The 13,936-nt window shown below is 47.0% G+C and overlaps 1 long non-coding RNA gene across 1 annotated transcript; it reads right to left on the minus strand.

The window, feature by feature from the left end:
- Nucleotides 1–1,289: 1,289 nt before the first annotated feature.
- Nucleotides 1,290–7,387, minus strand: LOC141025335 (uncharacterized). Its single transcript, XR_012186817.1, has 6 exons — nt 5,052–7,387; nt 4,478–4,672; nt 4,007–4,159; nt 2,488–3,660; nt 2,377–2,405; nt 1,290–2,007 (listed from the first exon to the last, which is right to left on the minus strand). It is a non-coding gene; the product is annotated as an uncharacterized lncRNA (long non-coding RNA).
- Between the last annotated feature and the right edge of the window lie 6,549 nt (nt 7,388–13,936).

Here is a 13,936-nt window from a genome sequence, read left to right on the forward strand (position 1 = left end):
TATATCACGGTCTCCCTAAATCTTAAAAACTTCATCCACAGAAAACTCAACAAGAACTCGTGAGATAAGTTAGTATAAACACTACAAAAAAATACACTTCCGTGATGATACGTGTTTGTCACAGTAGGTCACGTTTTCTGTCATGCATGTACATCCATGACAAATTTATGACAGAATCAAGATATTCATACCTGTGCTGTCGTAGAAGTGTTCCATGACATTGCCAAAATTATCATCATGGAAGTGTCCACTTCTATGACGATAAATCGCGCGTCACAGAAGTGCTTTCGTCAAGGGTGACCGACACGTGGCATCCACCATAACGGAACACCGTTAAGCTATCGGGTCCGGTTTTGGATCCGATAACCCGTTAACAGCCCCGACCAATGGGGATTTTCCACGTGTAAAATCATCATTGGCTGGAGGAAACACGTGTCGGCTCACCGTTGGGACAGACGTCATCCACTCATTGGACCCAAAGCACCTATGATACGCTGACATGTGGCACGGCCCAACAGAGGCCCATTCGTGTGAAAAAGCCGACCCCTTTGACTTGGTCAAAAGGTAGCGGGCCGGCCCAAGGCAAGCCTGTTAACGGCCTGTTCGCATATAGCCCATTTACAGCCCGCTATCCCAGGGCCCGTTTACGGCCTATCCGAATTAGGCCCAGTAGCGTCATCTGGGCCGTCCAATATAATTCCAGCCCGTTTTAACTTCCGGCCCATGTATGGCCCATGACGTCTTTTGGCCCATATGAGGCCCTTAGTAAACCTCGGCCCATTAACGGCCCGTGGTAAAAGTGGCCCGTAATGAACAATGTATCACTTTATACCCATTAACGGCCCATTATTCCGTTGGGCCGTTTCCAGCCCATGTTATCTTTCGGCCTTCTTAGGGCCCATTTATTCTTGGGCTCATTTCCAGCATTCATTTACTTTCGGCCCGTTACTGTCATTTTCAGCTTGTGGGCCAAATACAGCCCGTGGTTACAGTCGGCCCGTTTGTGGCCCGTTAATACGTTGGGCCGTTTTCATAGCGTCATCAAATACGGCCTATTAACGACGGCCCATTATGGTCGGCCCATGAACGGACGATTTCAACTCTAGCCCATTTACGGCCATAATGTGGTCTGTTATTGGCCCATGTTTGGCCAACCGATCATACGGCCCGTAGAAGGCCCATTGATGATACGGCCCGTAGAAGGCCCATTGTGTCTACGCCCCGTAGAAGGCCCATTGTGTCTACGGCCCTTAGAAGGCCCATTGTTTCTACGGCCCGTAGGAGGCCTACAGCAAATATGTAGCCCATTGTTAATGTGGCCTAGTTTAAAAAATAGGTTATTCCGGCCACTAGCAAACCGCGGAAAAAGAACTGCACTGACTACAAGAAAACAAATAAACAAGACAACGGAAATAAATAAGCAAGTAACTTACGCTAGGCTATCACGGCTATTACACACATTACATCCACTGGGCATCAAAGTTCGCCACCAGTGCAAATATAGGGAACAAAGCAGCATATAAACGCCGCAGCAAAACAAGTCCAGAACTGAAACCACTTCAGAAGAGCTCAAGAAACAATATCCTGGGTACCCATAATGCTAGCAAGATGCTTAGCAAGCTTATTAACTTTCTCTTGTTTGGCGCTTAAATCCTCCAGCACTTGCTGTTGCACCAGAAAGTATGCATCTGAATTCTGCAGGGACTTCCTCAGTCCTTCGGCTTCCTGTCGCATAACATCTGATCAATGTCTTTCAACTTGAAGTTGAGACTCAAGAAGCCGAACTGATTCAGGCAGCGAGTACGAAGAGCTGGTGCCAGCAGTAGTAGCCAGTAACTCGAACACTACATCAAGACAGGACTTTGGGGTTGTCTCAGTGTCTTCAATATAGTTTTTATCAGCTTTCTTGGAGAACAACAGGGATGTCTCACTATCTTGAACCTGATCTGCATTACTTCCTTTACCATTGCATAATGGGGTACTCTTCTCCAATATTTTATCCACGTTCTAAAGGAGAAACAAACAAACACATCATAGGTTTACAATGTAGTATATGAAACTCATTTTGGTAAACCGGTTCAGTAGTAAGGTGGACAGGATAACAACATGAAACAAACATATATCTATGTAGTATGGTCATTGTATGGTCTATATCATTCTAGTTTATGTTGCCAAATCAAGATAGATACAGTTCGAATCATATCTATTTAAGACAAAGCAGCATAGACAGAATATAAGTGTGGGAAACTACACAGCAATAACAACACTTGTAATGTGCATGGCATGAGAACATAACTGTTTATTCAATTGAAACTGAAATCAACATAGAGCAAGTTACAACAGTAAACACGTTAAAGAAACAGGTTTAAAACATACCTGTTGCGCCATTGGAGTTTCAATGCATCCTTCAAATTTGAAATTAGTTGGTATGAGTAAATACAGTGATGCAAGAGCAAAGTAGTATGAACCATAGCTACGGAACCTGACCTGAGAACAATTCTTCTTCTGCTTTAAGCGTTGACTTGGGGTTCGGAGTGGTGGTCCTCGTGCTTTGGGCACTGCAGTTGCCTTACTAACTGCTCGTGTTTGGGTGCTCTGTGGTGGAGACGGTGCTGTGTCAACGGGAACTGGGTTACTATCTGCTGGGGTTGGGGTTAGAAGGGGTGTAGCTGGTTCTCTGTCCAACTGGGTAGGGGTACAATCTGCGTGAGTCTGGGTTATGTGTGGTGGGGCTGGTTCTTGGGCAAGTACAACTGTGGTTCTATCTCCATCGACAGGTAGCACGATCTTTTCTGAAGACTGTGGTTTTACTCCCACAGATACTGCCATCACCCCTCCAATTGAAATGGCTGATAAACAAGAAAAGTAATTGAATGTATAGACATTGTAAGATAGACAGGTGCAATGGATAGTAGGGAAGAAAACAGGGCATGAAATAATTTAGATTTATGTTGTCTAACCAAACAGAATAGCAGGACATAATTTCAAATATATGATGGCTAATTAAATAGGATAGCATGACACAATTTCACATGTATGATGGCTAACTAAACAGGATAGAATGACATACTTCAAAATATGATGACTATGTAAACAGGATGACATGATATAACTATACGATGTGTCTATTAAAGTGGTTGGCATGCCATAAATCACAAACATGCCGTCGATGGAAACATGATGGCATGATATAATTCACGGATAGAATGACATAATTCAAAATATGATGACTATGTGAACAGGATGAGATGATATAACTATATTATGTCTTTAGAAAATGGGTTGGCATGCCATAATTCAGATACATGCTGTCTATGTAAACATCATGGCATGATATAATTCAAATATATGATTTATATACTAAGGAAGTGAGTAGAGGGCAATCGCATATATGATGTGTCAACTAAGGAGATGGCATTCAACATCGTGTATATGATGTAAAAACTAAGCATTGCAATACAACATATGCATGATATGAGTAATATAACCCTGCCAAGTTTGAGCATACACCTCAGGGGGATAATAGGACTGGTCATCTGCCTCTGAATCCTCCTCTGAAGAGCTATCTATAAGCAGCAACATATCTGCTTCACCAGGTAGCATTGTCTGCTCTGAAGACCTTGTTTTCACTCCAGATTTCTCCATCACCAATTCAAATGGCTGATGCACAGGAAGAGCAGTTGAATATACAAACATTGTCGACAAAAGCAATGAGAAATACAAAAAAAAGGACGGCATGATATAATTCACATATATGACGCTTGGCTAAACAACACGACATTGCATAATTCACATATATAATGCCTTGCAACAAGATAGCATTGCATAATTCACATATATAATGTCTTGCAAAAAGATGGCATTGCATAATTCACATATATGGTAATTAGACACTAAACAGGTGGCATTCACACAAATCATGTCTAAACTAAGCAAATGAGATAGCAATGCAAGATACCATACGCACGATATGAGCAACATAACCCTGCCAAGTTAGAGCATGCACCTCGGGGGGGGGGGGATAGGACTGGTCATCTGTCTCTGAATCCTCCTCTGAGGAGCTATCCGTAACCAACGAGATATGCGCTTTGTCAGATAGCATAGTCTGCTCTGAAGACCTTGTTTTCACTCCAGAATTTTCCATCACCGTGTCAAATGGCTGATGCACACGAAGAGTAGTTGAATGTACTAACATTGTTGACAAATGTAATACGTAATGAAAAAAAAGGATGGCCTGATATAATTCACATATAAGATGACTGGCTAAGCAGGATGGCATTGCAAAATTCACATATATGATGCCTGGCTATACAAGATGGCATTGCATAATTCACATAAACGATGAATAAACTAAACAGATGGCATTCACACAAAGCATGTATAAACTAAGCAGTTGACATATTTGATGTATAAAGTAAGCAATGCAAGGCACCATATGCATGATATAACCAACATCAGCATGCCAAGTTAGAGAGACCTCATGGGGTAAATAGGAGCGGTCTTCTGCTTCTGAATCCCCCTCAGAACAGTTATCTTCCTCTTGATTACGATCCGAAATGGGTGGAGGGGGCTGCCTTTGCGCCCACCATGGAGCGACGTCTGCATGAAATTTTATTGCCATGCAAGGCTCGTCTCTTTTGCTCTACATGTTCAGTTCCATTGTGTACAATAACTGACATGCGTAGGAATAAAACATAGTGAGATTATGTAAGGAGTGCATGCACAAATCCAAAGTGATGGTAGCAAACTGTGGATAGACCCAAAACCAATGATAGCAGGCAGATAATAGCTTTAGTTAAAAAATACAGATAATGGCTCCTTTAATGTTTGTTTGCACCCAACATGAACTCATAGTAGACACCCGAGATTAACCAGATAGTAGACAGATAGTACTGATTGCTGCCCCAATATGTACCCCACAACCATTTAAAAACTCAAGTTTCAGCATAAGTTTGGACCTGAGTCGGAGTCTAATAGGTGAACACGACGATAAAGTAGCATGTCATCATATTAAGTGGTGCATAACGTAAGCAGACACGAAAGAGTGCGACCTCTCTTGCGGAACCGTGTAGTCCTCAAGGTCATCTGCTCAGTTGATGATGGTAATGCAGTTGTCGTGGCTGCCGGCGGCGGGGAAGAAGATCTGAGGCGGCGAAAGACAGTCTGGAGAGCGGATCCCTGTTGTGGTGAACCCTTCCGTCGTTGGAGCAGCTGAGCTGGGGTGGAACACAGCACCGCAGGAGCAGGACAAACCACACAAGGTTTTCTTTGACACATATCTATAACAGAAGTAATTGTGGAAGGGCTTGTTTGAATTTGAGGATTCTAACAATGCAGGGATAGGAAATAGACAGGAATAGGATAGGAATGCACGTGCAAAACAGAGAATTTAAAGACACAGGATTTCTGCCAATCTGGGTGTTTGGTTCACAAGAATTGGAAGATCACAGGATGCAAAGAAGTATGGTGAGATTAAGTCAAACCACAAGAAGTGTACAAACTCTTTGGCGAAGCCATGTCGATCTCAGCATGATTGGGTTGGCCGGTGAGGATGCTCCGGCTGACTTGGCTATTGAAGGAGGGGAAGAAGATCTTAGGCGTCTGGAGATGGAGCCCGAGGTACTGCTCCGCTGTGATGGAGGGTTTCGTCGTTGGAGCAGCTCCGGTGAGTTGTACAACACCGAGGCTGAAGCAGGACAAGAGAGACAATGTTAACCTGAGTGGAATTCTAATAGCATCTCCAATAGATGACGTAAAATACATAACCACAAAGTGCTAGATGTATACATCAGCCGCTCATCTCTGAACTTAACTGTCGAAACTGAATTTAACTGTCAAAACTGAACTTCACTGTCGAAACTGAATTTTGCTGTCGAAACTGAATTTTACTGTCGAAACTGAATGCACTAGAGGTGAGGCTACACGTCAGTCGACTGACTTTTTCATCTCTGGTCAGTCGATTTTGCAGCCGTTGGATACGAAATCAAGGGCCTGCAGTTCATCTTCAACCTCCACCCCCCTGAGCCGCCAGCCACCACCGGCCAAACAGCCGCCCCGCCCGCCCCGAAAACCCTCCCCACCGCCGGTCCGCCGCCGCCCCGGCCATCCCTCTAGGCCCCCCGTGCCGAGCTTTTTCTCCGGCGATCCCCACGCCACCGCCCCACCACCGCCGGCGACCACCGCCCCACCCTGAACCCTAAGATAGATAGTGGGGTACTTCTCCGGCGAGCCCCCCTCCCCGCTGCGGCTGGTTCTTCCTTAACTCCGGCGAGCCCCCCCACCCCCTGAAAATCGATTGACCCAAAAGTCGATTCAGTCGACTAAAGTGTAGCTAAATCGGAGCAGCATCGCAAGCAAGAGCAAGAGCGAGAGCAGCAGCGCGAGCAAGAGCAGACCAGGCAGGGGACCGAGAGCCAGAGCAGAGCAGCAGCGCGAGCGAGAGCTAAAGCAGCAGCAGCTCCTACTGATGTGGACGTTGCCGCCGAGGGAGTGACGCCGTGGAGGAAGTGGCCGGCGACACCGCGGTGGATGGAGCCGCACCGTGTCAGCTCGGGACCGAGCGCCGGCAACACCGTGAGATCGAATCAAGAAGAAAATGCAGCGATTAGTGTACAACCTCTTTGGTGGCGCCAATTAGGCCGCAGCTTCATCCGAGGAAATGGTGATGCTGATGCTCTTCCGGTGGTGTAGGTGAAGACGGCGGTGTGGGAATGGAGGTGACGCGAAAGACGAGGGGAACATCGGGGCAGCTCCTTGGAGGTGGAGGACGGGGTGGCTGAACCGGCGGGACGACCAGATCGACGACGGATCCTCATCCGGTACGGTGGATGAGGGACGTCGAGGTGTTGCTGTGGACGACGTCGTCGGGGAAGAGGCTCCGGCTGGGTGGCGGACGGAGGAGGGTGTGGGGCTTCACGGGTTTTCCCGGCCTCGGTGTACGAATGAGTGGGCGGATGGGATGGGAGTGGGGAACCATGGCTTAGGGACGCGCTTGTCCGAAATGTGGGGTAAGTTACGAAAGTACCCCCACCGATTTGAGGCGGTTCTTTCGGCAGGGGTATCACGGGCATTTCGCGTGTCGGGATTTCACAGGAGGTGGGAGTTTTCGCGCGCGTTGTAATTTTGGAATAGCAAGGCGCGGGTTGAGATGGAGGGAGTTGTCAGAGCACAACGAGACAAAGATATATCTTAAATATTTTGGGCTAACAAGGCACGGGTTGAAATTTCCGGACAAGCCTAACGTGTACTGTACCAAATCAATTCGCACTACAAATGTCATTCAAAACTTTGAATTCATGTTATGTTCAATTAGAATATTTCACTACGTGTATAATGCATGCAACCTAGTACTCAAATGAACGTTTTAGTGCATTCCAAACGTATATACTACCGCGTCAATATGAACTAAATTTGAATTCGTTTCTCTATTTGAATAAGATCTACAATAATGATTGTTGTGAAGTCAAAGCGTTTGAATTCGTTTCTCTGTTTTAATAAGATCTACAATCGTCATTATTGTCAAGTTAAACCATCATTTGTGTATCTTCACAGCACACCACATGATTAGTCTCGAGTTACATATGAACTATGTGTACTATATGAACACGAACTCAATTTTTTGAATCCACTTTGTGTTGATTTCAAATCATAGTACATTTGAAGCTCTAGCAAGATCTTCACAAACTAAACCATGTCTCATATGTATAATGTGTTTATCACATTATGTATGGTTCCCCGCCCCCTACGCCTACAAGTACTTAGATGTGAGTTGCAAACACCACACATTACCACAAATTCGAATAAAATGTGAGAATGTTCGATATATAGTATTGTTTAGATTGTTCGATATTTAGTTGTAAGCTGCAAACGCCACACATTATCACAAATTCAAATAAAATGTGAGATTGTTCGATGTATAGTATGGTTTAGATTGTTCGACATTTAGCTGTGAGTTGCAAACGCCATGCATTATCACATTATGGTATAACATGTGCAAAACCACAACACGCGTATCACTGCTATATTCATGCATGCATATGTTTAAAACACTATGATCTCCTATTCAAATATATGAATCCACTTTCATATCAAATTATGATCTTTTTTAGTCTCTTACACCCACACAATCCTCTAACCTTTGTAGCTACCACTAACTTTCTCTCGTGCATGCACACGCCCTCCTCGCCCTCCTCCTCCCTCAGCATTCTATCCATCGCGTACATTCATTTTCTTCTTCTTTATGTCGTTCTCCCACAGTCTCCACAACTCCTTTCCGACACACACCGATCGATAAACCTCTCCAGCGATGTCTGCCTACAACATACACATGCACCTTCAATCTCCTCCTTCATGTGTCCTTGCCTTGTGTCTCTCATACAGTCCCACTCACGTGTAAACTCTCGCCCCTCTTTTCATCGATCTCACAACCGCACACTCCTCCCCCTATCTAGCTAGTAGCTGGGCCTCTCGCACCACCTCCTAGCTCCATTCTCTCTGTCTATCCGTCTCGTCGGGCCTTATTTGCCTCTAACAAATGGACGTACACCAACCGATCTCCCGCTATACATATAGCTAGCTAGGTCCTTATAAATCATTTTTCCCACGCGTCGATCGATCTACCTCATTAGTTATGTCTCTCCCTTCCTCCGACAAACAACAATTGATCTACCGATCTAGTTAGGTTTGCTTACCAAACACATGGTTCCCCTTCATCATCCATGGATGTGTCCCGACAGATCTATCACGCATAGGCACACACAGAAACACATCCCCACTCTTATTGATAATATTGCAGTTCCACCCTCAGTTTGTCTAGTAGGCCTCTCCCACCATCTTCGAGAAGCAACTCCATCACCCATCCAGCACTCTACCCCTCTCCCTCCCTCTCTCTCCTCTCTCTCTGTCCCATCCTATTTCCCGTCCTTCAGTTATGTATGGATGTCGACCGATCTCCCTCAAGACATAGCTGGGTCTCTCCTTCTCAACACATATACGAGTCGTTCTACCTCTTTAGTTAGGCCTCTGCCTACCCCTCCCCCCACCCCCTCGCACACACACACACCGATACATTGAGCGCTCTAGTCATGTCTCCCTGCCACACACAAACTTGACCTATGCCCTCTGACGTTCCGGTAGCTAGGTCAGTCGCCCTATATCTTTGACTTGCACACACACACACAATTTCGATGGCTCTCTTCATCGATCTCGCACCCACCCACTTGATCCTCTCTTTGACTCTATCGATATCTATGACCCCTCCCTCTCTTCTCGTGGATCGCCCGACCCTCTATATATGATATGGATATGCCTCCATTTCACACACATTGCATGCAAAATTTTGTTTGAGATGTCATCGACACATATTCCCACAAATACATTCACGAAATCAACCTCCCACCCCCCCCAAAACAAAAAACACTCACGAACGCACAAGCCATTTGTCTAGGTTTGTATCTCTCACACACACCCACGTAGGTGGGGGACGTGCACGAAGAGAAGAGGTGCACGCACGGCGCACGTACTCCCATCTCTTTCCCAACCACACCCGCGTGGGTACACAGTGGAGCTCATTTCTGTACGAAAAGGCAGCCCACGTGGTAACTTGACACGTGTACTGGTTGTCCACTAGATGGAGGGAGGATCATCTACCACGGGTGAACAAACAAATTGCGACTTGACGCATTATGTTAAATAAAAAAGAGGCAAACCATGTGGGGCCTACCTTAGAGGTAAGGCTCTATACACTGGAGTACTTTCGATGTGTCCCGTCAACTCGTAGAATGTGAAGCCCGGATAATTAAGCTACAGTGAACCTCTGCTAATGATGCCACGTCACTTCCATTACTGTTGCTAATCTCACGTTAGTTCGAAACCGATTTAAATTCAAAGTCAAAATCAAGCAATCAATAAATGTTTTCAAATATTAAAACTAAAATGTTCATCATGTGGCAAATAATCCCTAACTAGTTTTGATGGTGGAACCAACCTTTTACAAAGTGTTTAAATGCCCTAGACTAATTAAAAATAGCGGCTAAAATAATAATTTAATTCCTTTTGAAAATATAAAAATATTAAACTAATTTATTTTGGGTCAAACTAGGTTTGGCAGTGGCCTATTTTGATGATACTAATTTAGGTGCTAACTTGGTATTTTAAAGAAACTAAAATAATTAGGAACTAAAAGAAAACAGAAAAGAAAAAAAATAAGAAAAGGCAAAAGAAAAACAAAATACAAAAAATAATATAAAAAGAGAACACCCCCTCCCCGCTAGGCCACGGCCCAGATGGCCTCGGGGCCAACCAGGCCGGCCCAGCTGGCGCCTACAACACCCCTGGGGCGACCGAACCCTAGCGGTCCCTCCCGCACTCCTCGATCCCCATCTCTCTCCCTCACTTTCCCACATCCGCCGCCACCCGCGTGCTCGCACATATCGTGCCAGGGAGAGGAGCTCCCCGCGCCCGTTCCCTTCGCGAGCGCCTCCTACCGCCGCGAACGCAAGCCGCTCCAGCGTTGCTCCGCTACCCTGCCACCCATCGGCTCCGTTCCTCCCCTTCTTCTACGCCTCCTCGTCGCCCCTGCCCGACTGCCTCGTCACCGGCGGCCCACGCCGCGTCGGCCATCAGAGCCACCAGTCAGCACCACCGGCTCCTCCCGCGCGACGCCCGCGTTGTTCTCCATCGGCCTCATCCGCTCGTCGCCCCGCTCACCATCGCCGCCACGCCTTGCCGCCCCCGCTCCCCGCCAACGGCTGTGAGCTCCTCCCTCCTCTCCTTTTCTCCTCGCCGCGGTCACCGACGCCCCGCGCCACCCCGCCTGACCCTCGCGCGCCGATCCATGCGCCCTCTCGCCCACGCATGGCCTCGCCTCCCTCTGCTGCTGCTCAACCGTCGTTGCTCGCGGCTGGCCTCGCCTAGTTCCGCATCTGCCGTGCCCCAGCCTGCCCCGACGTGCCTGCACCTCGTCGGCGTTGCTCCTATCCGGGGCCATGCCCTGCTCCCCCGTCGCGCTATGCGCTCGTCGCCGGCGCTCCTCTGTGAGCGGCCGCGCGTTGCCAAGCCATGGCTGCTTGTGCCACTGGGGCCAACCCCCCCAAAAAATGAATAACCAAAATAAATAAATAAAATAGGATAAATATTTAATTAATTATTTGGACAATTAACCTAATTAATTGGTTTAGCTAGCCTAACAGAACATGACAGTGGTACCCCCTAGTTAAACTAAACTCTTGAACTTAACCCTAGACAATGACATGTGGGGCCCCCGTGAACTGTTCATTTGGATAAGGCTCACACAATCAGCCGTTGACTTTGACTCTAGGCCCACTGTCAGCCTCACGTGCAAAAGTGTGGGTACACTTTCTGGTACCCGTAGGCCGTAGCATTTAGATATTAAAAATGATTTTCGAATTAAGGTAATTCCAGTAATTCCAAAAATTCAATTAAACTTTAGAAAATCATATAAATTAAACCGTAAGTCGGATGAAAAAACTTTGTACATGAAAGTTGCTCAGAACGACGAGACAAATCCAGACACGCAGCCCGTTCATCTACCACACATCCCTAGCATAGCAAACACGCAACTTTCCCCCTCCGGTCCGTCTGTCAGAAAACGCGAAACATCGGGAATACTTTCCCGGATGTTTCCCCCCTTCACCGGTATCACCTCATACCGCGTTAGAACACGTCTAGCTCTGCCTGTTGTCTTGTTATGCACTTGCTTGCTATGTATTTACTGTTTCTCCCCCCTCGTCTCTTTGGTAGACCCCGTGACGATGATGATGCCCGTGTGGTCGACTACGTCACCGATGACCCCTCCTTGTCTGAGCAACCAGGCAAGCCCCCCCCTTGATCACCAGATATCGCCTATTCTTCTCTATACTGCTTGCATTAGAGTAGTGTAGCATGTTACTGCTTTCCGTTAATCCTATCCTGATGCATAGCCTGTCATTGTTGCTACAGTTGTTACCCTTACCTGCTATCCTACTGCTTAGTATAGGATGCTAGTGTTCCATCAGTGGCCCTACACTCTTGTCCGTCTGCCATGCTATACTACTGGGCCGTGATCACTTTGGGAGGTGATCACGGATATATACTATATACATTATATACATGACACATGTGGTGACTAAAGTCGGGTCGGCTCGAGGAGTACCCGCAAGTGATTCTGATGAGGGGCTGAAAGGACAGGTGGCTCCACCCCGGTAGAGGTGGGCCTGGGTTCCTGACGGCCCCCGACTGTTACTTTGTGGCGGAGCGACAGGGCAGGTTGAGACCACCTAGGAGAGAGGTGGGCCTGGCCCCGGTCGGCGTTCGCAGATACTTAACACGCTTAACGAGTTCTTGGTATTTGATCTGAGTCTGGCCATTTGGTCTATACGCACTAACCATCTACGTGGGAGTAGTTATGGGTATCCCGACGTCGTGGTATCAGCCGAAGCTCTTTTGACGTCAGCGACTGAGTGGCGCGCGCCGCATTGGACCGTAAGCTCGCGCTTGTATTAAGGGGGCTAGGTCTGCTTCCGGCCGCGTACGCAATGTGCAGGTGTGCATAGGGCGATGGGCCCAAACCCCTGCGCGCATAGGTTTAGACCGGCGTGCTGACCTCTCTGTTGAGCCTAGGTGGGGCTGCGACGTGTTGATCTTACGAGGCCGGGCATGACCCAAAAAAGTGTGTCCGGCCAAATGGGATCGAGCGTGTTGGGTTATGTGGTGCACCCCTGCAGGGAAGTTTATCTATTCGAATAGCCGTGTCCCTCGGTAAAAGGACGACCCGGAGTTGTACCTTGACCTTATGACAACTAGAACTGGATACTTAATAAAACACACCCTTCCAAGTGCCAGATATAACCCGGTGGTCGCTCTCTAACAGGGTGACGAGGAGGGGATCGCCGGGTAGGTTTATGCTATGCGATGCTACTTGGAGGACTTCAATCTACTCTCTTCTACATGCTGCAAGATGGAGATGTCCAGAAGCGTAGTCTTCGACAGGACTAGCTATCCCCCTTTTATTCTGGCATTCTGCAGTTCAGTCCACTGATATGGCCCTTTACACATATACCCATGCATATGTAGTGTAGCTCCTTGCTTGCGAGTACTTTGGATGAGTACTCACGGTTGCTTTTCTCCCTCTTTTCCTCTTTTCTATACCGGATTGTCGCAACCAGATGCTGGAGTCCAGGAGCTAGAGATCCCGAGGATGATTCTACATGGAGTTCGGCTTCGAGGAGTAGTTAGGAGGTCCCAGGCAGGAGGCCTTGCCTTTTCGATCGTCGCTACTTTTGTGCTAGCCTTCTTAAGGCAAACTTGTTTAACTTATGTCTGTACCCAGATATTATTGCTTCCGCTGACTCGTCTATGATCGAGCACTTGTATTCGAGCCCTCGAGGCCCCTGGCTTGTATTATGATGCTTGTATGACTTATTTATGTTTTAGAGTTGTGTTGTGATATCTTCCCGTGAGTCCCTGGTCTTGATCGTACATATTTGCGTGCATGATTAGTGTACGGTCAAATCGGGGGCGTCACAAGTTGGTATCAGAGCCAACTGCCTGTAGGAATCCCCCTTTCCAACTCCTTGGCCGAAGTCGAGTCTAGTCATTGAAAAACTTTTACTAACATGGTTGTGTGGCTTACGGGCCCACGTTGCCATTGGGTGGTACTAGGATCTTTTACTCCTTGCCTATACTCTGGGACTCTGATCTCTCTTCTATTCGGGTTAAATGATTTTACTAAATCTAACATTAGGATCTCGTTATCACTTTCACCCGGAGAGCCCCTTATTACTGATGATCGTCTGTTGCACGTGAAGACCCTGAAGATACTCTCCGCTGATAACCCGAGAACTTGTGTTCATCGCTTTTGCAATTCCCTTTCATCGATAAACTCCTATGGATAACCAGTATACTTGCCATTCATACAATGTTTCCCAGATGATCTTGT

The sequence above is a fragment of the Aegilops tauschii genome, chromosome 6, assembly GCF_002575655.3.
Source record: "Aegilops tauschii subsp. strangulata cultivar AL8/78 chromosome 6, Aet v6.0, whole genome shotgun sequence".
In the NCBI taxonomy this organism is placed as follows: domain Eukaryota; kingdom Viridiplantae; phylum Streptophyta; class Magnoliopsida; order Poales; family Poaceae; genus Aegilops; species Aegilops tauschii.